Here is a 23,313-nt window from a genome sequence, read left to right on the forward strand (position 1 = left end):
TCATTTGCATATCTGAGAAATGGCTGTACTTTGCTCCGGGTCTACAGCTGTTCTTCTGATGGCTCTGGGTTGCTGTAGCAGATGAGAAACTGGTAAATGAGCCCTTCTTGTGGATGATGCAGCTCCTTCTTAGCTACAGTTTGTAACTAAACTGAAAACACTGAAATGATGAGACCATTTGTATAAAAGCAAAAATAACACACATGATTTCCCCAACCAGCTGAGAAGCCTATACCATGGCATGACCCCCTTGTTGGATACTCTTTGTAGTCAGGCTCTTTGCTGCTTGTTTGCTCCATTTCTCCATGCAGGCTGAATAATAAAGCTTTTTGAAATCACAGACTGGGAAGTGCAGAGAGAGACATTTGAAAACTAGAGCTGGTAGAGTCCAGGGTTCACAACCACAGAAAAAGCTGACTGCTCCTTAAGGCAAGTTGTCTTGCTCTGTAGGATTTCTATTGAAAGCTGCCTGTGAAATTGCAGTACTGTATGGCTCAGTGGATTGGTGCTGGGACACGGAGCCTTTCACCTCTAGGTCACCAGTTCAGCTCCATTGTCAGTTGGTAAGTGTTACTATCTGATGTCAGTTTTATGAATTGAGTTGGTGATTTCAGTCCAATTTCTAGTAGACTACTATCTGCATCCCATAGGTGCTATTAAACTGCGGCATATCAATAGACAAAGCCAAGGACTAATGTGCACAGAAATTGAACATCCCTGTTCCTGTAGCGATGGGGGTGGCAGATTCTGGTCTCACATCATTGTAAATCTGGAATTTCTGAGGTCAGTGGAGTTACTTAAAAAAAAAAAAAACACATCTGGGCACCCTCATGACATGATATTATCAAATAGCAAGAGACTTTTTGGGACAGCTTAACATAGTCTGTCATGTTTTCATATCTAGATGTATACATTTCCCATAAAATAGTTCTGCAAATCTACATTAATTTCTAGTGATATAAAAGAACCACTATGTAGTGAAAAATATGTAAATATCTGAGCCATAAGCAATATTGATTTAAAAAGAAAAAATGCTGTCAGGCAAGTCTGATCTTTCATTCATAGAATTACTAAGTTAGGGCAAATCCTGTGAGACAATAGATGTTTATTCACCTGTCTCTGTCAAGATGTAAATTAAGTATTATAAGCTAAAACAATGGACATACTAAGTCAATAGAGATGTGAAATCAACAGGTACGCAGCCCACTGAAAATAAATAAATAAAAAGCTCTGGGTGGTTATCCTGACTGAGTACAGGCAATGAACTTTGGGGATAGAAGTTCAAGCCAAAGAAGACACACATTTATCTTGCATCAAGCCCTGAATTCAAAGCAAAAGATACCGATGTCATGCTGTTTATTGCACAGCTGTGAGTGAGCTACAGACAAAAATCTTACTTGTTCTAGAGTCTGAAGTCAGCCTGCTCTTACTGAATAAGATTTAAAACATGACTTCCTGCCCAAAGTACAATTAAGAGAAATCCAATGGCTGAATATTTGTTTTCTTTTTCTTTATTACTGATCTCTTATTCCAGTTGATACTGGAAAGGAAGTAATATGGGGGCCAAATATCTCATTGCTGGCTACTCAAATTATAGCTATGTTCTACAGCTGCTACCTGACCATGGAACTACCACTTGAAAATGCTATAAATGGAACTGAACTTTGAGAAATCTGATATTTTTTCTATGAGTGCCTATTGGAAAAAAAAACAACCCACAGAGGATTATTTTGAGAGCTAAGTTTACCGCTATATCTCCTCTGTCCCTAATGGAGATGCACACTGTTTTCTTATTGGTCGCAAATGACAGTTTGTCAAATACTCACACTTTATTGATCTTCACTGTGTATTTATTTCTCAGTAATATGTGCTACGTCTAGTTTGGGAGTTTTTTCTGTTTGTGCATGTGCTTGAAACAGCTGCAGAATCAGGGTCACTTTGTGTACTATTAAATAAATATAAAACTTAAGGATGGTTTTAAAAAAGAAAATACCATGAATAAGCTTTAAAATGTTGTAAATTATTACTATCTTGTGACAGACTATTGGGTTGTGCTGAATGGCTGTAGTTGTTCCTTAGGGATAAGGATTTTGACTTCAGACATTTGTCTTCATTAGTAAATAAGGGGAAAAACATAAATTAGAATTTACAGATTTTTTTTACAATGTTCTCCAAAATGTTTCCATAAATCAAAGTTGAAGGCTGGGTGCTCTACAAAGAATTACATTTCTTTGCCTTATTTCCTACAATCTCTGTTCACAGATATTTTCCTCTGAAAGAGTTAGGGCTCATGTTTCTATAAAATCAGAGAATCATAGCACTAGAAGGGACGGCAAGCATCATCTAGTATAATCCCCTGTCAAGATGCAGAGTTTGTTGGGTCTAAACCATCCAAAACAGATGGCTATCCAGCCTCCTTTTGGAAACCTCCAGTGAAGAAGCTTCCACCCCCTCCCTGGGCAGTTTATTCCATTGTCCTACTATTCTTACAGTTAGGAAGTTTTCCCTGAGATTTAATCTGCTATGCTATAATTTGAACCCATTGCCTCTTGTACTGCCCTCTGTGGCAAGAGAACAACTTTTCTCCATCCTTTTTGTGGCAGCCTTTCAAGTATTTGAAGACCACTATTGTGTCCTCCCCCTTAATCTCCTCTTTTCCAAACTAAACATATCTAATTCCTTTAGTCTTCATTGCTCATATGGCTTGCATTCCATCCCTTTGGCTCACCTTTGTCGCTCGCCTCTAGATTCTTTCCAATTTCTCTACTTCCTTTCTATACGTTGGTGAGCAGAATTGGACGCAGTACTTCAGCTGAGGCCTAACAGCACCGCTCTACTTGGTGCTGGTCATCTCCCGTGACTTGGATGCTATGCCTCTGTTAAATAAACCAAATTGCATTTGTTTTTTTTTATAACAGAATTTTATTGTTGACTCATGTTAAGATTGTGAGCCACCACAACTCTCAGATCCTGCTCAGCAATGCTGCTACCAAACCAGTTTCCCCCAATCGGTATTTGTACATGTGGTAGAACCTTAAATTTGTCTTTGCTGTCTATAGCCCAGTTCTCCAATTTATCAAGATCCCTTTGAATGTTAACTCTATCCTCCAAAGTGTTTGCAACACCCCCTAGCTTTGTGTCATCTGCAAATTTGATCAGTATATTCTCTCTTCAACATCCAGGTCATCAATAAAGATGTTAAATAATACTGGACCCAGAACATCCCCATGCACCCCCATTTGAGACCTCCCTCCAATCTGACATCATTCTATTAATAGCTACTCTTTGTTTGTGGTTGTTTAACCAATTATGTATCCACTTAATGGTAGTTTTACCAAGCCAGCATTTCTCCAGCTTACTTATCAGAATGCCATGTGGCTATCATGAAGCTTCTGATAAGTGAAAATTGCTATGTAATGTTAACTGTACAGCTAAAGCCAGCATATCTTTCAGAGCCCTAGGCTAGCCCCTACCTGATGCAGGATTTAATGCTTGTTACTATAGACTTGGCTACAGTGGTGAATGTTTGGGGGGAGGGATAGCTCAGTGGTTTGAGCATTGGCCTGCTAAACCAAGGGTTGCAAGTTCAATCCTTGAGGGGGCCACTTGGGGATTTGGGGCAAAATCAGTACTTGGTCCTGCTAGTGAAGGCAGGGGGCTGGACTCAATTATCTTTCAAGGTCCCTTCCAGTTCTAGGAGATGGGATATCTCCATTTATTATTATCTGGTATTTGACTCAATGACTGGGAGATCTAGATGCAATACAAAAAAATTTACTCAACATAGTAATTGATCTGCAAATGCATTCAGTTCAGAGAAACAGCTTTATCTTCCATTTTGTTCATGGGATACCCAATTTCAAGATACAGAAATAGAAAGGACATCCCTGTTAGCCTATTGATAGTATTAGCAGTACCATGTGGGACATCTAGCTTGAAAACCTCAAAATTGGTCTTTCGCTGTCAATACCTGACAGTGAGACTTGATCTCCAGCAAAGTTCCCATTGACTTTAATGGTGCAGGATCAGGGCCTAAATGTGAAATCCTGACTGGGATAAAAACTTCACCCTAACAGGGATCCCACCTTCTGAAGGCAGGCAGATACGACCTTCAGGAAAGGACATTCATGCAGTCTTTCCTTATCTTAAAATCAGTGCTATAAGAGCAGCAATATCGCTGAAAGTTATAAATATCAGAATCCAGTCATCTGTGTCTGATTCTATTCAGACTACTTCATGTGAGGAAAAATAATTAAAAATAAAAATAGAGATACTTGTATTCTTCTCTAAATATTCTGTCAAATTCTTCATGTGCTAAAAAACAAATTACAGGCTTTTCTAGATATACTAATCCAGAGCTAAAATTACTCGTTAAAAAGAGGATACTAGATAGAAAGTTGAATGAAATTAAACTATTGTAACTAACTTTTGCAATATAAACAAGACAAAGTGAGGGGATACCTCTGGTCTTTACACTGTTTTTATTCTTGTTCATGTACAATAAAGTCAGTGAAAATAAGTTTAAAAAAAAAAACCCTACTGGATTTTACTACTACTTCTAACATTTCTATTTTATGAGAATTTACCTTGAAACTCAACATGTATGAATTCTGTATTCTTGAATTTTGATTTGTCTGAGAAACTTATTCCTCCCCAAAATGACAGTAAACAAGCAAGGATTCAACTTCGGTGAATGAATGGCAATGTAAAGATGAAGAAATACTTGGGCAAGTATAGACTTTGTCATACTGCATATTAGGTATACAACAAGAGAAAGATTTCAGTTACGTTTACTAATTAAACATTATCCCCTTAAGACTGACACCAAAATTCTTATTGACAATATGGGTAAAATTCTGGCTTGCCCTACACAGGGGCATTAGGGGGTTAAAGAGTCCAGTTGCATCATCCCAAATAGATGGCAATTTCAAACAGTTATTCACCCTGACTCTCACCCCACAAAATTACACTTATGGAATGTGTAAGAAGGTGGCAGTACAGAATCTTCCAGCAATCTCAAGGGACAAAAAGTTTTCAACATGTATTGTGGGTTTAGGGATTTTTTTTAATCTGGGCATATATTCTGAATAACATTTTATAATACTGAAATCTACTAACAATAAATGGTTTTTATGGTTATTAAATACCCCAGATTCATTTAAGCATTTAATCACCTGTAAGAGCCATCTACGGCTTCCTTAAAATTATTGTGAGAGCAGGAGTGCCTATGATGTAATCAATTCAAAAGGACAATGCCAAACTGAAGACTTCCTGTTTACAGGAGGAGGTAGAGCCATATTCAAAATTCACCCTCTTCAATAATCTTTCCAGAGTCAAAGAACAGTGGCTATAGTCCAAATTTCAGTTTATCATTAAGATAAGACAAACACAGTAGGGAAACTCTGGACTCAAGAGCAAAGAGACCGAAGATTATAGATTTGCCAACATTGTATTTCAAATATAAGGGACCTTTTTCTTAGCACCCCTGCTCCACCTCTCCTCCTAGTATTATTATGATTAGTATTCATACTAATACTATGTGTACTCACCTACATTTGCCAGGGGTATTCCTGGCTGCTTTTTGCAGCATTCAGCAACTTCCAATCTTGTTGTACAGAGATGAAAAAATAAGGGACGTCCCTTGTAATAGGGACTGTTAGCAACCCTACCACAGAAGCCCAGGCAAATGTCACAAGATTACATTAAAAACAAATTAAAAGAAGATTAAGGTTGCGATGTCAAGCTCTGGAAAGTTACCTAATGCCAGAATTAAGATTGCCCATGACAGGCCACTATAGTTAACACCTTCGCTGCTGCAGGAATGTGTCTGTCTGCAGTTGCTTTCAACAGAATATCCCCAATATTGCCAACTCTCATGATTTTATCATGCGATTTTTTTTTTAACCTGAGGAAAACATGATGATGAAAGGCGCCAACTCATGGATTTTCACTCATTCAAAATGGCCACCATCTTCTGTTACTGTCAATGGGGCTGAAGCCAGCAAGATGGTCACCATTTCCCAACAGTTTATCTGAATATGGAAGAGAGGCTGCCCTCAGTAATGGCTGCCACTGCTCACTGTTTTCAGGGAGGCCGAAGCCAGGCCTCAGGAAAAATGGCTGCCACTCTATCATTCAGGGGCTAGACAGGGCAAAGGAGCTGTGAGAAGCAACAGGGATACTGTGAAAGATAGCTGGGGAGAGGGAGGTAGATTTAGTGGTTGCAGGGGAATCAGGGGCTGGGAGCATTGGGGGCCGGAGGAAGGATGAGAGGGAAACAGAGGACAGTGATGGGCCTGAGAGTTATAGAACGGATGGAATGGTGGCTCCCCCTATCCTGGGAGCAGTGGGAAGGGGGAGGGGGTAAATGGCACCCCCTTTGAGCAGCCAGGGGAAGGCAATGTTGCAGTGAGGCCAACTCTCATGAACTGATTATGAGTCACAGGATTTTGGAGCCCGCACGAGGAGCTGTCGCAATGTTGCGAGAAGCTCCTCTGATTGTGTGATTTTTCAGAGCTGGGCAGAGCTGTGTACAGTGCTTGGGGGACAGACCTGTCCTGCCTGTGTTCTTGTGTAGCCCTGTAGCAGAGAGAGGGTCCTGGGGCAGTTGCAGGGGCAGAGTCCAGAAAGTGTTGGTGCTGGGACCCTGACAGGGGAGGGGGGAGAATTGGGAAGTGGCACTGTTGGGGCCTAAGTACAAAAGTCCTGTGGCAGCAGGAGGCAGAGAAGTGTCGCTGCTCGGTCAAGACAGTAATAGGAAGTGGATGGCAGGTCCCCCATCTCAGGGATGAGGAGAGGGTAAGTGAAATGTCCATCTGAGCAGCCAGGAAGAGGCCTGTGTTTTTGTGTGTGTTAAAGGTTGACTTTTCAACCTGAAAATATCTCTCTCACAGTGGCAGAGGAACAGAGGGGAGGCCAAGAGGCAAACTGAAAACATATTTGTTTTTTTTTAACCAATTTTTTTGGGGCCAATCTCATGATTTTTGATCTTTTGAGGTTGGCAATACTTTATCCATTTGTTTGGCTATATCAAAAGAGCATCCCAGGTGAATGTCCAGCGCCAATAAAAAGCGGCTAGTTGGTTCCCTCAACAAAATTGGCCTCATTTTGGGAAACAGAAGCGACAGCACAATCTTATTAGTATTTTAAAGCTGCCCATTTTGTAAGTATGAACATAATCTCTTTGTCTATGTTCTGATATGGGTAGGTTCAAAAGGCTCATCACTCTAGACCAGAGCCTCTCTTAGCATTGTCTTTTTTTATTTCCCATCATTAAAAATATCCCCCCCCATGCAATAATTTGTATTTTTCCAACCTCAATTTCATTTTGTGTGTAGCCCCCTGAGCAAGGAGGGATGCTCCAAGAGAAGGGACCCACCTCTTGGTACCAGTGGGTCCACTGCAGAGTCCTGCACTGCTGTTTTCTCCAGAGCAGGAGGGCAGGTGAGGGGGAGATGGCCCCCCTCACTCACCCTTGTGACCCTCCTCCCTCAACCAATGGGAGGAAGGAAGACAGCGGACCCCAGAAGCTTAGAGGGCAGAAGAAAGCCAGAAAGACTGCAAGCAGTGTCTGGCTCTGTGCTGTGCCCCAGATGCCTGGGAAAGCAGGAGGAAGGCTATCAATGGCTCTGCTTTTCCTCCAACGGGCAGAGACCAACTGGGGAGCAGACCGGAAAGAAGGTCTCCTTGCAGCCTACCAGCACAGCACATCCAGGACCAGCAACTGGCTTGTCTGTAACCTCAGCCTGCAGAAAACCCCGAGGAGGGGACAATCTGCTCCTCTTTTCCTCCAGCCTGTCTCTCCTACCACTGACTGCAGCCTGCTTCCCCTATAGCAGACCACACCGGATCTGGGATTATAGATCAAGAGACCTGACCTGCTTGCAGCTGAACTCGTTGTTCCAAATTTTAAAGACTGTCAGCACAGCTCCAGAAGGGACTGGGCGATTAGTCCCTCTCCAACAATTCCCAGGGCGGAACTGCTTGCTTGCATCAGTCCCCTGACTGCTCAGGTAAAAAAAGGAGCCTAAGTGAGTACCCTGTATTATAGTGAGGTAGTTAGGGTTTAATCTTGCACCATTAAGGTACATTGCATCTGCAAATTCCCAGTATAATCAAGTTTGTTTCTAACAGGATCTCTTTGCAGGCCGGCAATGTGTCTCCATGTGCACCACCTGGGTATGTGGGGGAACAGACAGAACTGAGAGGGGATACGCTTTTGTTTCAGAAAGTTGGGGGGGGAGTGTGTGGTCACATGACCTAGTATGCTTGCTGGCATAGCCTTTAGTAATTAAAATGCATTAATATATCTAATAATTTTAGTCATTTAATATTTATACTAATCATATATTTCTTTTTAATCAAATCCTTCTATAAAGTGTATAGTTATTGTTTTTAATTTGTTTGCTCGTGTAAGTTTGAGTTCAAGTGTGGTACCACTGCCTAAGTGATGTAAACCCCTTGTCTCACTGGAAGCAGTGCCAAGTAGCTTTATTCTTTAGCAGACCAGGAGGAGGAGTCTGGCATCTATCAGCAGCACTTCAAAGAAATGGTGGAATTGTCCAAAGACTGTGAGGTATCCCTCTCCTGTTTGCACATCATACAGGTACTAAGCCAGCACCAAAAGGGCAGTAACATGATACTATAGGAACAAGCTGTAAACACCAGTGAGACCAGAGAAACAATACCAAAGGATAACAATGAATTAAAACTTAATGTCGGGATCAGAGTCCGTGACAGAGTTCCTATCCAGCCACTGTTAAGTAATTTTGAGAGTAGAGTTTCATGAGACACTATCAATGCTTTACTAAAATTCAAATATGTTGCATTGGCTGTTAGAGCCATTTTTTTGAGTAAATTCTCTGATTCCTGTCACTAATTCTATCACCTATTTGTTATGAATGTTGTCCTTTCCTCCCAGTGTTAGTAAAGCTATTGACTGAACCTGGTCACTTAAAATATAGCATCCAGCCACTTGCCATTGTTGATATGCTTTAACTTCAGCACTTATCAACTGATTTTATTCTTACAGGAACTATCCTCAAAGCTTTGATTTTGAGCTTGTTTTTAAATCGTTATCCAATCTGCCTGCAGGTAGTAAAAACAAATTTGGAAGTGGTTGATAGCAATTTGATGAATTTTCTAGAAAATCAACATGTCAAAATCTTCCCTTCAGATCTGTGAACATTTTCCCCTCCTATATTCTGTAGGATACTCAGGAGAAAGTATGTGATTAGATTGACTTTGTTGTGTGACATGATGATACAACATCAATACAGATGGTTTGATAGCATCACTGTACTCCAGGGAATCTTGGTTCAGAATATTATGCTAATGCCCCCTTCAGTTTAACAGGTGGGCTTTGTCTTCCTATACTGTTACCATAGCAACATATCTTGGTAATGGGGATAGGGTTGCCACTTGTCCTAGTCTTCCCAGGATTGTCCCTTATTTGAAGTAGCAGTCCTGGGAAATCTGGAAGGCGCTCAGTCCACTCCTTTTTTGAGGTAACTGTCCCTAGGCACCAAGCAAGATTGGGGCCGCACTGTACAAATACAGAGTAGTAGACGTCCATGCCCTGAAGAGTTGACACTCTAACTAGACACGCAGGGTGGGAGAAGAGGTATAACACATGAGCTAAGTGAACAATAGCATGGCAGCAAACATCGCGCTAGTTCCACAATTTTTGGTGGGGGGCTTAGCTAGGAGGGGGATAAGCTAAATGGAAAGAAAAAGGAAGGGGAAGGAGGTGAGAGGGAGTAAGCGGGGCAGGTTTGGGTGAAGAGACTGGGAGGGAAATGTTGGAGCAAGCAGCCAATTTGCACAGGGCAGAGAAATTGCAGTCAAACCTGTAGAATGTTTTCTGAATGTCCTGAGGTACCTGCTTTGGCTGCATCTGCCCCTACTAGCTGGAGTCTCTGGCTGGTTGCTCTCAGCATTTCTCCCCCCCACCCCTTCCAAGGCCACATCATGGGGGGAAGGGAGATATCACTTGACTTTGTGTGTGTGCGCGTGTGCGTGTGAGATACCTGCATAGTTCTAGGTCCTGAGGGATGCTGGGGGGAGGAGTGGTTCCAGTTGGTTCCATTTTACCCCCTCCTTCCATACAGCCATCCATGCTTTGGCTGTTTCTGCTGCTACGAATTGCAGGGTTTCTGGCTGATTGCCCACTATATAATATGTCCAGGGTTGAGAAGGAACAGACAGTGAATCCAATAAATTGCTATTAACACTGTTGATAAATAATGTAACATTGGGTCGGTAAATCTTTTTTCCTGGTTCTCAGAAAGACGGGCTGCACACACTATTGATCATCAAGTAATAGAGGACTGAATCATGGGGATCTAGCCAATTCTGTTCAAATTCTTCTAGTAGCATTGTAGCACGATAACTTGCCTCTTAAGGGCTGGAGGGCTTGCGGCTAGCCAACCCTGATTACTAAAGAGGCACACCTGGGTTGGATTAGCTGCTTCTCAGAGTAGCAGAAAGCTGCAATGAAGGGAGGGGAAGCTCAAGAAACTCCACAGAGGAAGAAAGGGTCCTGCAGGGAATGTGGAAGGCAGAAGGCTGAGCTGCAGCCAGGTAAAACCTGGGCTAGGCCCAGTTTAAAACTGGTTTGTTTTGGGCTACCAGGGGAGAGACTCCAATGAGTTCTGTTAATGACAGACATGTTGCTAGCCTGAGTGGAGCTAGTGAAGGGTGAATTAAAAGGACCCAGGAGAAGATCAGTCCAAGTTCTAGAACAGGGGTGGGTAAACTTTTTGGCCTGAGGGTTCCAAAACTGTATTGAGGGCTGGGTAGGGAAGGCCGTGCCTCCCCAAACAGCCTGGCCCTCACCCTCTATCAGCCCGCTCCCACTTCCCGCCCCATGACTGCTCCCCTCAAAACCCCCGACACATCCAACTCCCCCTGCTCCTTGTCCCTGGCCGCCCCCTCCCAGGACCCCCTGCCCCTAACTGCCCCCCTGGAACCTCACCCCCATTCAACCCCCCGTGTCCCCGGACTGCCCTGACCGCTATCCACACCCCTGCCCCCTGACAGGCTCCCTGGGTCTCCCATGCCTATCCAACTGCTCCCTGTCCCCAACTACCCCCTGGAACTCCTTGCCCCTTATCCAACCCCCCTGCTCCCCACCCCCTTACCATGTCACTCAGAGCACCAGGACTGGCAACTGCACGGCCCGGCTGGAGCCAGCCATGCCGCCGCGCAGTCTAGATTACCGGGGCAGGCCGGTGGCTCTCACAGCCACGCTGCCCAGCAGGAGCTTGCAGCCCCGCCACCCAGAGTGCTGGCGGCACGGCAAGCTGAGACTGCGGGCGAGGGGGGACAGCAGGGGAGGGGTTGGGGGCTAGTTAAGGAGTTAAGGAGCCTAACAGCCTTCCCACTCCCCAAACAGATGCATCCTCTTTTGGCAGGAGGTATTTTTAAAAGTACTATTTAGAGCAGTGGTTTTCAACCTGGGGTCCACGGACCCTTGGGGTCCACAGACTATGTCTAAGATTTCCACAGCGGTCTACACCTCCATTTGAAAAATTTTAGGGTTCCGCAAATGAAAAAAGGTTGAAAACCACTGATGTAGTATTAGTTCTGGGATATATGGGGGGAGTGAGGTGGGGCTGAGGGGAGAAGATATAACCTGGGTTTGCGTTCAGCATAAGTCGTTCAGAAAATGTATTCATTTATACAACATCAGTGGGAGTCGGCAAGAGCCTGCCATCTCCACAAGTCAGGAATGATCAAAACTAGTCAAGAACCCACCGTGAATTAACTCAGGGGGGCTTGTCTTCACTAGAAAATCAGGTCATCTTAGAACATGAACTTGAGTAGTTGCTTTAACTGCTGTGATGTAGCACATAACTTTGCAGTCAGTGTAGATGGGGACAAGTCATATGTAGCTTTGTCAGCTGGTCAAAGGTAACTGGTTTCAGTAAGGTTTACCCACAGCCTGGCGACATGGCCATTGGGTTTCAGATCCTGGTCTACGCTGACTGTTAAGTCATATTTAACTTCAGGTATGTTAATAAGTCCTTAAGCGTGACTTAATTTTCTAGTGAAAATCAAGCCCAGAAAGCAGAAACTAGGCTTTATTTCCAATGAGCTCCTGCTCCCTGATTAGCAGTGCCGCAGGTTAGCTCCTCAGAGCTCCTGCTGAGCACAGAATTGGGGCACAACTCCCAGCAGCTTCAGTTAACTTTGGGTACTGTGTAAATACTGCCTGTAATTGCTATTCAGGTTTCTACCGGGCATATGGCAGCACTCTTACCTTGTTCTATAAGATGACACCGTTTGAACTACAGTATGAGTGTGTAAATGATCTAATTATCCAGTACCTTGCATGAAAGACTCTATGGGTATGTCTACACTACGGGATTAATCCGAATTTATATAATTTGAATTTTGGAAACCGATTGTATAAAGTCGAATGTATGCGGCCACACTAAGCACATTAATTCGGTGGTGTGCGTCCATGTACCGGGGCTAGCGTCGATTTCTGGAGCACTGCACTGTGGGTAGCTATCCCATAGTTCCCGCAGTCTCCTCCACCCATTGGAATTCTGGGTTGAGATCCCAATGCCTGATGGGCCAAAAACATTGTCGCGGGTGGTTCTGGGTATATCCTCCCCCCTCTCCAGGGAAGCAACGGCAGACAACGTTTCGCATCTTTTTCCTGGGTGAATAGTGCAGACGCCATACCACAGCAAGCATGGAGCCCGCTCAGCTCAAGACAGCAGTCATGAACATTGTAAACACCTCGCGCGTTATCGTGCAGTTTATGCTGAACCAGAACCTGCAAAACCAGGCGGCGAGGAGTAGGCTACGGCAGCGCGGCGGCGAGGAGAGCGATGAGGATATGGACGTGGAATTCTATCAAACCGCGGGACCCGGTGCTTTGGAGATCATGCTGTTAATGGAGCAGGTTATAGCCGTGGAATGCCGATTCTGGGCCCGGGAAACAAGCACAGACTGGTGGGACCGCATAGTGTTGCAGGTGTGGGACGATTCCCAGTGGCTGCGAAACTTTTGCATGCGTAAGGGCACTTTCTTGGAACTTTGTGACTTGCTTTCCTCTGACCTGAAGCGCCAGAATACCAAGATGAGAGCAGCCCTCACAGTTGAGAAGCGAGTGGTGATAGCCTTGTGGAAGCTTGCAACGCCAGACAGCTACCGGTCAGTCGGGAATCAATTTGGAGTGGGCAAATCTACTGTGGGGGCTGCTGTGATGCAAGTAGCCAAAGCAATCACTGAGGTGCTGCTATGAAAGGTAGTGACTCTGGGAAATGTGCAAGTCATAGTGGATGGCTTTGCTGCAATGGGATTCCCTAACTGTGGTGGGGCGATAGATGGAACCCATATCCCTATCTTGGCACCGGAGCACCAGGGTACCCAGTACATAAACCGCAAAGGGTACTTTTCAATAGTGCTGCAAGCCCTGGTGGATCACAAGGGACGTTTCACCAATATCAACGTGGGCTGGCCAGGAAGGGTTCATGATGCTCGCGTCTTCAGGAACACTAATCTGTTTAAACGGCTGCAGCAAGGGACTTACTTCCCGGACCAGAAAGTAACCGTTGGGGATGTTGAAATTCCAATAGTTATTCTTGGGGACCCAGCCTACCCCTTAATGCCATGGCTCATGAAGCCATACACAGGCAGCCTGGACAGGAGTCAGGAGCTGTTCAACTACAGGCTGAGCAAGTTCAGAATGGTGGTAGTATGTGCATTTGTCTGTTTAAAAGGTCGCTGGCGATCGTTACTGACTCGCTCAGACCTCAGCCAAACCAATATCCCCATTGTTATTTCTGCTTACTGTGTGCTCCACAATCTCTGTGAAAGTAAGGGGGAGACCTTTATGGCGGGGTGGGAGGCTGAGGCAAATCGCCTGGCTGCTGATTACGCGCAGTCAGACACCAGGGCAATTAGAAGAGCACACCAGGAAGTGCTGTGCATCAGAGAAGCTTTGAAAACCAGTTTCATGACTGGCCAGGCTACAGTGTGAAATTTCTGTTTGTTTCTCCTTCATGAAAACCTGCCCCCTTTATTGACTCATTCTCTGTAAGGAACCCACCCTCCCCCTTCCCCCAGATTGCTTTCAAAGAAAATAAAGTCACTATCGTTTAAAAATAATGTATTCTTTATTAATTGATTATAAACATAGGGAGAGAACTGACAAGGTAATCTGGGTGAGGTTTGGGAGGAGGGTAGGAGGGAAGTAAAAGGCCACTGAAAAAATTCAATATAATGACAGCCTTTTGGTTGGGCTGTCCACTGGGGTGGAGTGGGAGGGTGCACGGAGCCTCCCCCCCCCATGTTCTTACACGTCTGGGAGAGGGGGGAGGGAGGTTATACAGCGTCTGCAGTGGCAGTCTGTTATCCTGCTGCCGTTCCTGAAGCTCCACCAGACGCCGGAGCATGTCCATTTGATCACGCAGCAGCCCCAGCGTTGCAGCCTGCCATCTCTCATCTCGAGCGTCCCTCATGACCTCACGTTCACTGGCATCTTTCCTAAATTTAGATACCGTGTCCTTCCACTCATTCAAATGAGCTCTTTCATTGTGGGTGCATTCCATTATTTCCGTGAACATCTCATCTTGCGTCCTCTTTCTCCGCCGCCTTATCTGAGATAGCCTTCGGGATGGAGGAGGGAGGCTTGAAAAATTTGCAGCTGCTGGAGGGAGGGTTGAAAAAAAGAGAAGTTTTTAAAATGATAAATTTTACAGAACAATGCTTATACTCTTTCTTGGTGAACAACACTATTCACATTACATAGCACATGTGATTTCAGTACAAGGTCGCATTTTCCATCTTAAATATTGAGTGCCTGTGGCTTTGGTGTTAGAGATCACAGACGCAGGTCCAGGCAACAGAATTCATCTTGCATGCGGCCATGGTAAGCCATTGTCTTTCGGCTTCTGCGCCCTCCTTTCCCACATACCAAGCAAAGCCCGTTGACTACTGCGGTTTTCCTGTTAACCTTCAGCAGCAGAAAACAAACTAACCCCCCCCCCCACATCCAATTCTCTGGAATGATCGCTTTATCCCTCCTCCCACCGCATGGCTGGTATCAGGGAAGATCCCTGCAGAAACCAAACTAACCCCCCCCCCCCCCGCCCCCCTCCATGAATTATCTGGGATGATCGCTGTACCCCTCCCCCCACCGCGTGGCTGGTAACGGGGAAGATCCCTGCTAGCCAAATGCCAAAAGCTCAGGGCCAATTCCTGCCTCTCCCCCCCCCCCCCCCCGTGCTTGGCTAACTGCAGGGAAGGATTTCTTTTCAGCCACAGGCAAACAGCCCAGTAGGAACGGCCACCCTCTGTCCCCTTAATTAAATTCCCGTATTTCAACCAGGTTACCATGAGCGATATCACTCTCCTGAGGATTACACAGCGAGATAAAGAACGGATGTTGCTTGAATGCCAGCAAACACCGGGACCATACGCTGTCAGGCTTTGTAATGCAATGATACCAGATTACTTGCTGCAAGCATGGCGTGGTCAAGTGTCCTACCATGGAGGACGGAATAAGGCTGCACTGCCCAGAAACCTTGTGGCAAGGCTTTTGGAGTACCTCCAGGAGAGCTTCATGGAGATGTCCCTGGAGGATTTCCGCTCCATCCCCAGACACGTTAACAGACTTTTCCAGTAGCTGTACTGGCCGCGAATGCATCCCAAGTCCTCAGGGCAAAGTAATCATTAAAAAATGCTTGCTTTTAAAACAAGTTTTATATTTTAAAAGGTAAACTCACCTGAGGTCCCTTCCATGGGGTCATGGTCTTGGATATTGGCTTGGGAGGGTTGGGAGGGTACTTCAGTCAGGCTGAGAAAAAGATCCTGGCTGTTGGGGAGAACGGAGTGCTGGGTGCTCTCCGCAAGCTTGTCCTCCTCCTCCTCCTCCTCCTTTTCCCCGTCCGCAGAATCCTCAGGTGTAGCTGATGAGATTATCCCCGCCTCGGAATCCACGGTCAGAGGTGGGGTAGTGGTGGCGGCCCCCCCTAGAACTGCATGCAGCTCGGCGTAGAAGCGGCATGTCCACGGCTCTGACCCGGAGTGACCATTTGCCTCCTTTGTTTTTTGATAGGCTTGTCTGAGCTCCTTGACTTTCACGTGGCACTGATCTGAGTCCCTATTGTGGCCTCTCTCCATCATGCCCTTGGAGATTTTTTCAAAAGTTTTGGCATTTCGTCTTTTCGAACGAAGTTCTGTTAGCACTGAATCCTCTCCCCATATAGCGATCAGATCCAGTACCTCCCATATGGTCCATGCTGGTGCTCTTTTTCGATTATCGGCCTGCATGGTTACCTGTGCTGATGAGCTGAGCTATCTGTGGTCACCTGTGCTCTCCACGCTGGGCAAACAGGAAATGAAATTCAAATGTTCGCGGGGCTTTTCCTGTCTACCTGACCAGTGCATCCGAGTTCAGATTGCTGTCCAGAGCGGTCACAATGGTGCACTGTGGGACAGCTCCCGGAGGCCAATACCATTGAATTGCGGCCACACTAACCCTAATTCGAGATGACAATATCGTTTTTGGCGCTACTCTGCTCGTCGGGGTGGAGTACAGAAATCGATTTAAAGAGCCCTTTATTTCGAAATAAATGGCTTTGTTGTGTGGACGGGTGCAGGGTTAATGCGATTTAACGCTGCTAAATCCGAATTAGAGTCATAGTGTAGACCAGGCCTGTGTTCCAACACTTCTTGTCCTTTTTGTATGCAGTGCTATGGAGTTTAGAGTCCACTAAACTGTCTCGTCAACATTTATCTGCCCTTACTTAGATTACTTATTCCCAGGGACATGACAAAACTTCGTGGCTTTTTCAGCCTTACCTCCTCACCTTCAGCCCCATTTAGTACAAAGCTTATTTACTACTTTCTCCATCTTGGTACGTGTAAGTTTAGTCCCTTTTTGCACTATTGTCAGGTATATTTCTTTCAGAGTGTCCGTATAGTTCCTATATCTTCTGGCCAGAATGCTGAGATGCTGATGGGTTCATGTTGATGGATTAACCGTTTGATTTTTCTTGTAATGAACAAAAAAGTAGGGAGGCTCCCTCTTCCCTATTATTCTATTGAAGTGTTGTAGTGGTCTTATGGTAGGGCAGGATGATGCATTAGAATGCACATGAAACAAAAGATTCTCTGGAATATGTAACAGAAACAGGGAACTGGATGACCCAAAAGTATAGGATACAGAATCTTCTGCCTTTTAACTTTATATGTTCAGATGCAGTCTATGTTGATAGTGACTCAAAGTCATTGCCATCTGATGGATGATTAATGGTTTATAAACTATAGGTGAGATAATTGGGTAGTCGCAGTTCAAAGTTCTGATAGACAGGTGTAGGTGTCTGTAGCCCTAAAACAACCACCAGTCTTCATCTATCATTATTAAAATCACCATCATGCCAGTGGGTTCCCTCATTAACAGTCTCACCAGAGATGCCATGGACGTAAGGAGGTGGAAACTAAACCCCCCTCTGGCCATTAAGGTTGGTCCCCTCCAAGGCAGGGTTGAGGCAAATTCACGAAGCAGACTGAGGTCTGTTGGTGCTGCCCATACTGGAGTGGAATAGAGGACTTTGCTCTTCAGAATTGTCAATTCAGATCCTTTCATCAGCATTCATTTCAGAAACATATAAAAAAGAAATACCTTTAATAATTTATACAATGTTAATGCTCCACACTGTATATCTATATTTTTAGGACTGTGTACATTAAAAATAAATACAGGTGCAGACTTAATGTTAAAAGCAAGTTCCAAAGCTTACCAGTGGCTAGAGTTCTCTGAATGTTGCTCTGTAGACTCCTGATCTCCTCTCAGCTTTTCAGAAACTGCCTTTGTTATTAAACAGAAATATGAGGCACCGAAGAAGGGCACTGAAGCACTGCAGATGATGGTGCCAGGGCGTATGATCACTAGCCTGATATGGCATCAGTGACATCCATGGAGTTTTGTCTTTGACTTAAATGAAACCAGGCCTTATGACCTTTTCAGAATTTAAAGAAACATCTTCTGGTTCAAGGAAAGCCCCAGCAAGTTCTCAAGCAACAACTCTGGCCGCTCAGCTCTGAAGGCAGCATAGAAATAAGGATGGTAATACCATGACCCCCCCAAAAATAACCTTGTAATCCCCCTGCAACACCCTTTTGCATCAGGACCTCCAGTTTGAGAAACTCTGGTCTCTCCTGTGAAATCGGTATAGTAAAGGGAAAAGCACACAAAAGACTTTGATGTGTTTTTCATGGCTGTGAATTAGGTAGCTACTCATAAAGGTTCTCACCCAAAAATCTCTCTCCCAGCATTTAAAAGCCAGGTTGGCTGTGCTCCCTCCCTCCCCTTCAGAAGACAAGCATGCTGGCAGCTTGCCTCCTAGATGTAGGATGCAGAATTTCTGTCTCTACAGTTATAGGCAAAAAATCCATTATCGCTACTTGTAAACAGAGGCACAGGGTTTTTTGTACCCTCTTCCCTGCCTATGCAAGGTTAGAGTTAATCTAACCCTGAGTGTGTCATCTCCATGATGGATTAGCATCCACCAAACTGAGTCCAGAGAGAAGCAGTCAGCATAGGCTGGACTCAGGACTCTTACCCAGTTCTGCATGTTATGCTGTATACCAGTGGTTCTCAAAGCCGGTCCCAAGCCTGGAGCGGCGAACTGCGGCCAGTGGGAGCCGTGATCGGCCGAACCTACGGATGCGGCAGGTAAACAAACTGGCCCGGCCCGCCAGGGGCTTTCCCTGAACAAGCGGTGGACCGGCTTTGAGAACCACTGCTGTATACAGTCTATAGAGAATGATCCCACTTCCATTAAAATAAATGGAAAGTCTCTTTGACTTAAAGGGAGTCGAAATGGGCCCATAAGAAGGAATGTAGGATTTTCCATAGTGAATCCAATTACTGGTCACTCAAGTCTGGTGTCCTGCTTCCAGTAGAGCAGACGTGGGCAAACTACGGCCTGCGGGCCACGTCTGGCCCACGGGACAGTCCTGCCTGGCCCCTGAGCTCCCGGCCGGGGAGCCTAGTCCCCGGCCCCTCCCGCACTGTTCCCCCTCCTCCAAAGCCACACCACCACGCTCTGGTCCGCCGCTCCCACTGGACAGCGTGAGGAGCGCAGTTGGCTCTGGCCAGGTGTCGTGGCTGCAAGCTCCTGCTGCTGGTAAGGGGGTGGGGAGCGGAGGGGTTGGGTAAGGGAGCGGGGAGTCCTGGGAGGCAGTCAGGGAGGAGGGGGCAGAGGTTCTGGGGGGGCTGTCAGGGGATGGGGAACAGGGAGGGTTTGGAGTGGGAGTCCCGGGGGGCCTGTCAGAGGGCGGGGATGTGGATAGGGGTCGGGGCAGTCAGGGTACAGGGAGCAGGGGGGTTGGATGGGGGTGGGGGTCCTGGGAGGGGGTGGTTAGGGGACAAGGAACGGGGGGGTTGGATGGGTTGGGAGTTCTGAGGGGGGCAGTCAGGGAGCAGGAAGTGGGAGGGGGTGGATAGGGGGCAGGGGCCAGGCTGTTTGGAGAGGCACAGGCTTCCCTACCTGACCCTCCATACAGTTGCGCAACCCCGATGTGGCCCTCGGGCCAAAAAGTTTGCCCACCCCTACAGTAGAGCCTAGTTTTGGAGCTGGTATTTCAGGAAGATGAAAATGTCCAGAAATGGACCTAGCTAATTGTGAATGCCCTGCTCAGGAGTGTGGGGTGGAAGTCTCTTTCCTGCCCTCTGCTGAGAAGCTCCCACTTTGCAGCATGAATTTTATTTGCTCCTATCTTTGCATGCATAAATACAAACGTTGTTGTTGGCCAGATTTTTTTTTTTAAAGCAGCTAGAGTACTTGAGTGTCAGATCACCCGCAGCAGTGAATTCCACAGGCTGACTTTGTCTGTGCTGTGTGTGTGAAAGGCTGTGCAGTGCTGACATTCTGCTGAGTACGATGCCTCTGTGGGATTCCATATGAACTGCAGGTTCTGGAGGATATGGAGGCGCAAGTATTGTGATTATCACAGCCAGTCTTTTCCTGACACTCTGTAATGAGTGTCTCAGTTACATCTGTACCTGATAAGGAGAAAGCAGAACCAAACCAATACAGCAGTGTGAGTCTCTCCTGTCTTGCATGTTGTGGAGTCATCTAGACCTGGCCAAAGTGTGTGGAGTGGGTGTAAAGCAGAAGTCTACAGTGATTTATACCAATAGTAGCATCTTACAGTTTCTTTAGTGACAGTTTGCACAGGGGTGGATGACAACTCAATGGGCAAGGCAGTGGAGAATCAGGCCCAAGAACCTCCTATTTCCTTTTGTCAGAGTTTGTTGTGGCTACAGGAGCTGAAACTGGAATTCAATTCATGAATTAAGAATGAGTGAAAATGAAACAATTCATGTTACAAGGACACATGGGAATCCATTTGCATCAGCCTTTGTATGAAAGGCCAGCTACATCCTACCTTAGACAATCTGTTGCCTAGTAAGGAGGGTTAGTAAATAAGACCTTTCTCTGGAGCAGACAACAAGAGAGGTTGTGTTTACAAAATGTTGTAGAATTGTGGGTGCTCACCAGCTTTTAGGATTATTTTTTCCCTATTGGATTTAAAACTAGTAATTTCACAACCTGTTTATAGAACAAACTGAAGTCTCTACTGAAGAAGAGATGCCTAAAATATTGGGGGACAGCATCTTGTAAATTTGTAGGTGCTTAAATTACATTGCAGTGTATAGATGAGAAAGATGGAGTTCTTCTTTTACGCTATAATTTCAGATTAATGGTTCTTTCTGATGATCTTTTAGATATAGACTCTCTCTCCTGTTTAGCTACTAATTACTGGAAAAAAGGCTAACTGTCATAGAACAATTATACCTTGGAAAGGATTCCAAGCACTACTGAAAATCTGGAGTAATTCCACTAGTCAATGATGTATAACCAGTATAAGATCACAATCAAGCCCATTGTGCTTTGTATGTACTGTTTAGAATACATGCCATGAGGCAATCATTTTTTGTCAGGCAGTCTACTGAACTGTAAATGAATTGTGATTGCGTGGGCAAAGTAGAGGTAGAGACAACACTTTTTCAAATATCCCCAGAGCCCTGAAATTCTTGTACCTGTGCCCATGGGCGGGGTGTGAACTGCTGGCTGGGGGAGGCTAGCCATCAGCGCCGGGAGGGTGGGTGGCATGCGGCCGCAGCCCTCCCCCAGCCCGGGAGAGCCAGGATGGTGGGTGGTGCAGCTGGAGCCAGCACTGGGGGACGTGAAGCAGGAGGTGGGGCTAGGGGCGGAGCGTGGGCAGGGCCATGCCTGGCTGTTTGGGGAGGCACAGCCTCCCCCAGCCTATGGCACCTGCCCCCCCATGCCTGTGCCTGTTGCCTACATTTCCTGCACTTCTCTGATAATGGCTGTGATACCCACCTCCTGCTCAATCAGAGATGATCACAGGAATCTCCAGAGGAAACTTCCCTTTTAATGGTGTGTTTCTGACTGATTTAGAAACTCTGAGTCACAACCTGCCCCACATCTGAGTTCTCTTTTGCATCAGGTCATTTTGTTTGGTTTAATTTTGAAGCCCAAGAAAGAATAAATAACTGGAGATGGGACCTGACCTAAGCACTGCTGAACTTTGGTGCCATTGGCATCTGGAATTATAACTTGATAATTGGTGACAGTGGGCAGAGCAAAAACCCTGGTTCTGAACAGCCTGAACTGTGTTCACTTCTGGGATGTTGATGTCTGAATCTCAACTTTATTCGTAGATTCCAGGCCACAAGGGACCACTGTGATCATTTAGTCTGACCTGGATAACACAGCCCTAGAACTCCCCATAAACCCTTTTAAGATCTTCAGGAAAAACATCCGATCTTGATTTAAAAATTGCCAGTTATGGAGTATCCACCACAACCCTTGGTAAATTGTACCAATGGTTAATTTCCCTCACTGTTAAAGTTTTATGCCTTCTTTCCAGTCTGAATTTGTCTTGTTTCAACTTCTAGCCATTGGATCACATAATATCTTTCTCTGAGAGATTGAAGAGCCTATTATTAAATATTTGTTCTCCATGTAGGTACTTATAAATGGTTATCAAGTCACCCCTTAATCTGGTCTTTGTTAAGCTAAATAGATGGATCACCTTGAGTCTACTTAGTCCTTTAATTGTTGTCATGGCTCTTCTCTGAGCCCTCTCCAATTTATCAACATCCTTCTTGAATTGTGGGCCCCAGAACTGGATGCAGTATTCTAGGAATGGTCACATCAGTGCCAAATACAGAGGTAAAGTCACTTCTCTATTCCTACTTGAGGTTTCCTTGTTTATGCGTACAAGGTTTGCATTAGCCCTTTTGGCCACAGCGATGCACTGGAAGCTCACACTCAGCTTATTATCCACCACTACCTGCAAATCTTTTTCGGAGTGACTTCTTCCCAGGAGAGAGTCCCCCATCCTTTAAGTACCTCCTACGTTCTTTGTTCCTAGAAAGTGTAGATTTACCTGTAGACATATTTAAATTCATATTGTTTGCTTGCGCCCAGCTTACCAAGTGATCCAGATCGCTATCCATGACCTGTCCTCTTCATTATTTATCATTCCTCCAATTTGAGTCTTTTACAAACTTTATCAATGGTGGTTTTATGTTTTCTTCTAGGTCATTGATTAAAATGGTAAATAGCATAGGGCCAAAAACTGATCCCTCTGAGATCTTGCTGGAAACACATCTGCTTGATGGTGATTCCTCATTACAGTAACATTTTGAGATCTATCAGTTAGCCAGTTTCTCATACATTTAATGTGTGCCATGTTAATTTTATATTGTTCTAGATTTTAATCAAAATGTGGTTGATACCAAGTCAAATGTCTACAGAAGTCTAAGTATATTACATCAGTGGTTCTCAACCAGGGGTACGCAGAGGTTTTCCAGGGGGCATATCAACTCATCTAGATATTTGCTTAGTTTTACAACAGGCTACATAACAAACACTAACGAAATCAGTAGAAACTAAAATTTCATACAGACAATGACTTATTTACACTGCTCTATATACTATACACTGAAATGTAAGTACATTATTTATATTCCAGTTGATTTATTTTATAATTACTTTCTCATTTTTACCATATAAACACTTTTTCAGTATTACTGTGCTGTGATACTTTTGTATTTTTATGTCTGATTTTGTATACAAGTAGATTTTAAATGAGATGAAACTTGGGGGTATACAAGACAAATCAGATTCCTGAAAGGGGTGTAGTAGTCTGGAAAGTTTGAGAGCCATTGTATTACATTAACACTGTTACCTTTATCAACCAAATTTTAATCACATGTAAAAAAATCAAGTTAATTTGATAGGCTCTGTTTTC

General features: G+C 45.0%; 1 protein-coding gene across 4 annotated transcripts in view; it reads left to right on the forward strand.

Moving 5' to 3' along the window:
• The first annotated feature begins 437 nt into the window (after positions 1 to 437).
• LOC101946569 (sodium/glucose cotransporter 1-like) overlaps positions 438 to 23,313 on the forward strand; it is an 83,662-nt gene continuing 60,786 nt past the window's right edge. Inside the window, exon 1 of one of the 4 annotated variants that reach the window (XM_042841622.2) lies at positions 438 to 563. The gene's annotated coding sequence lies outside the window, so the exon portion shown is untranslated. Of the gene's footprint in view, positions 564 to 7,539; positions 8,013 to 10,480; positions 10,582 to 18,708; positions 19,152 to 23,313 lie in introns of those variants that run through there. The other 3 variants (XM_042841621.2, XM_065568342.1, XM_065568341.1) reach the window with 3 other exon arrangements.

The sequence above is a fragment of the Chrysemys picta genome, chromosome 15 (assembly GCF_011386835.1).
Source record: "Chrysemys picta bellii isolate R12L10 chromosome 15, ASM1138683v2, whole genome shotgun sequence".
In the NCBI taxonomy this organism is placed as follows: Eukaryota; Metazoa; Chordata; order Testudines; family Emydidae; genus Chrysemys; species Chrysemys picta.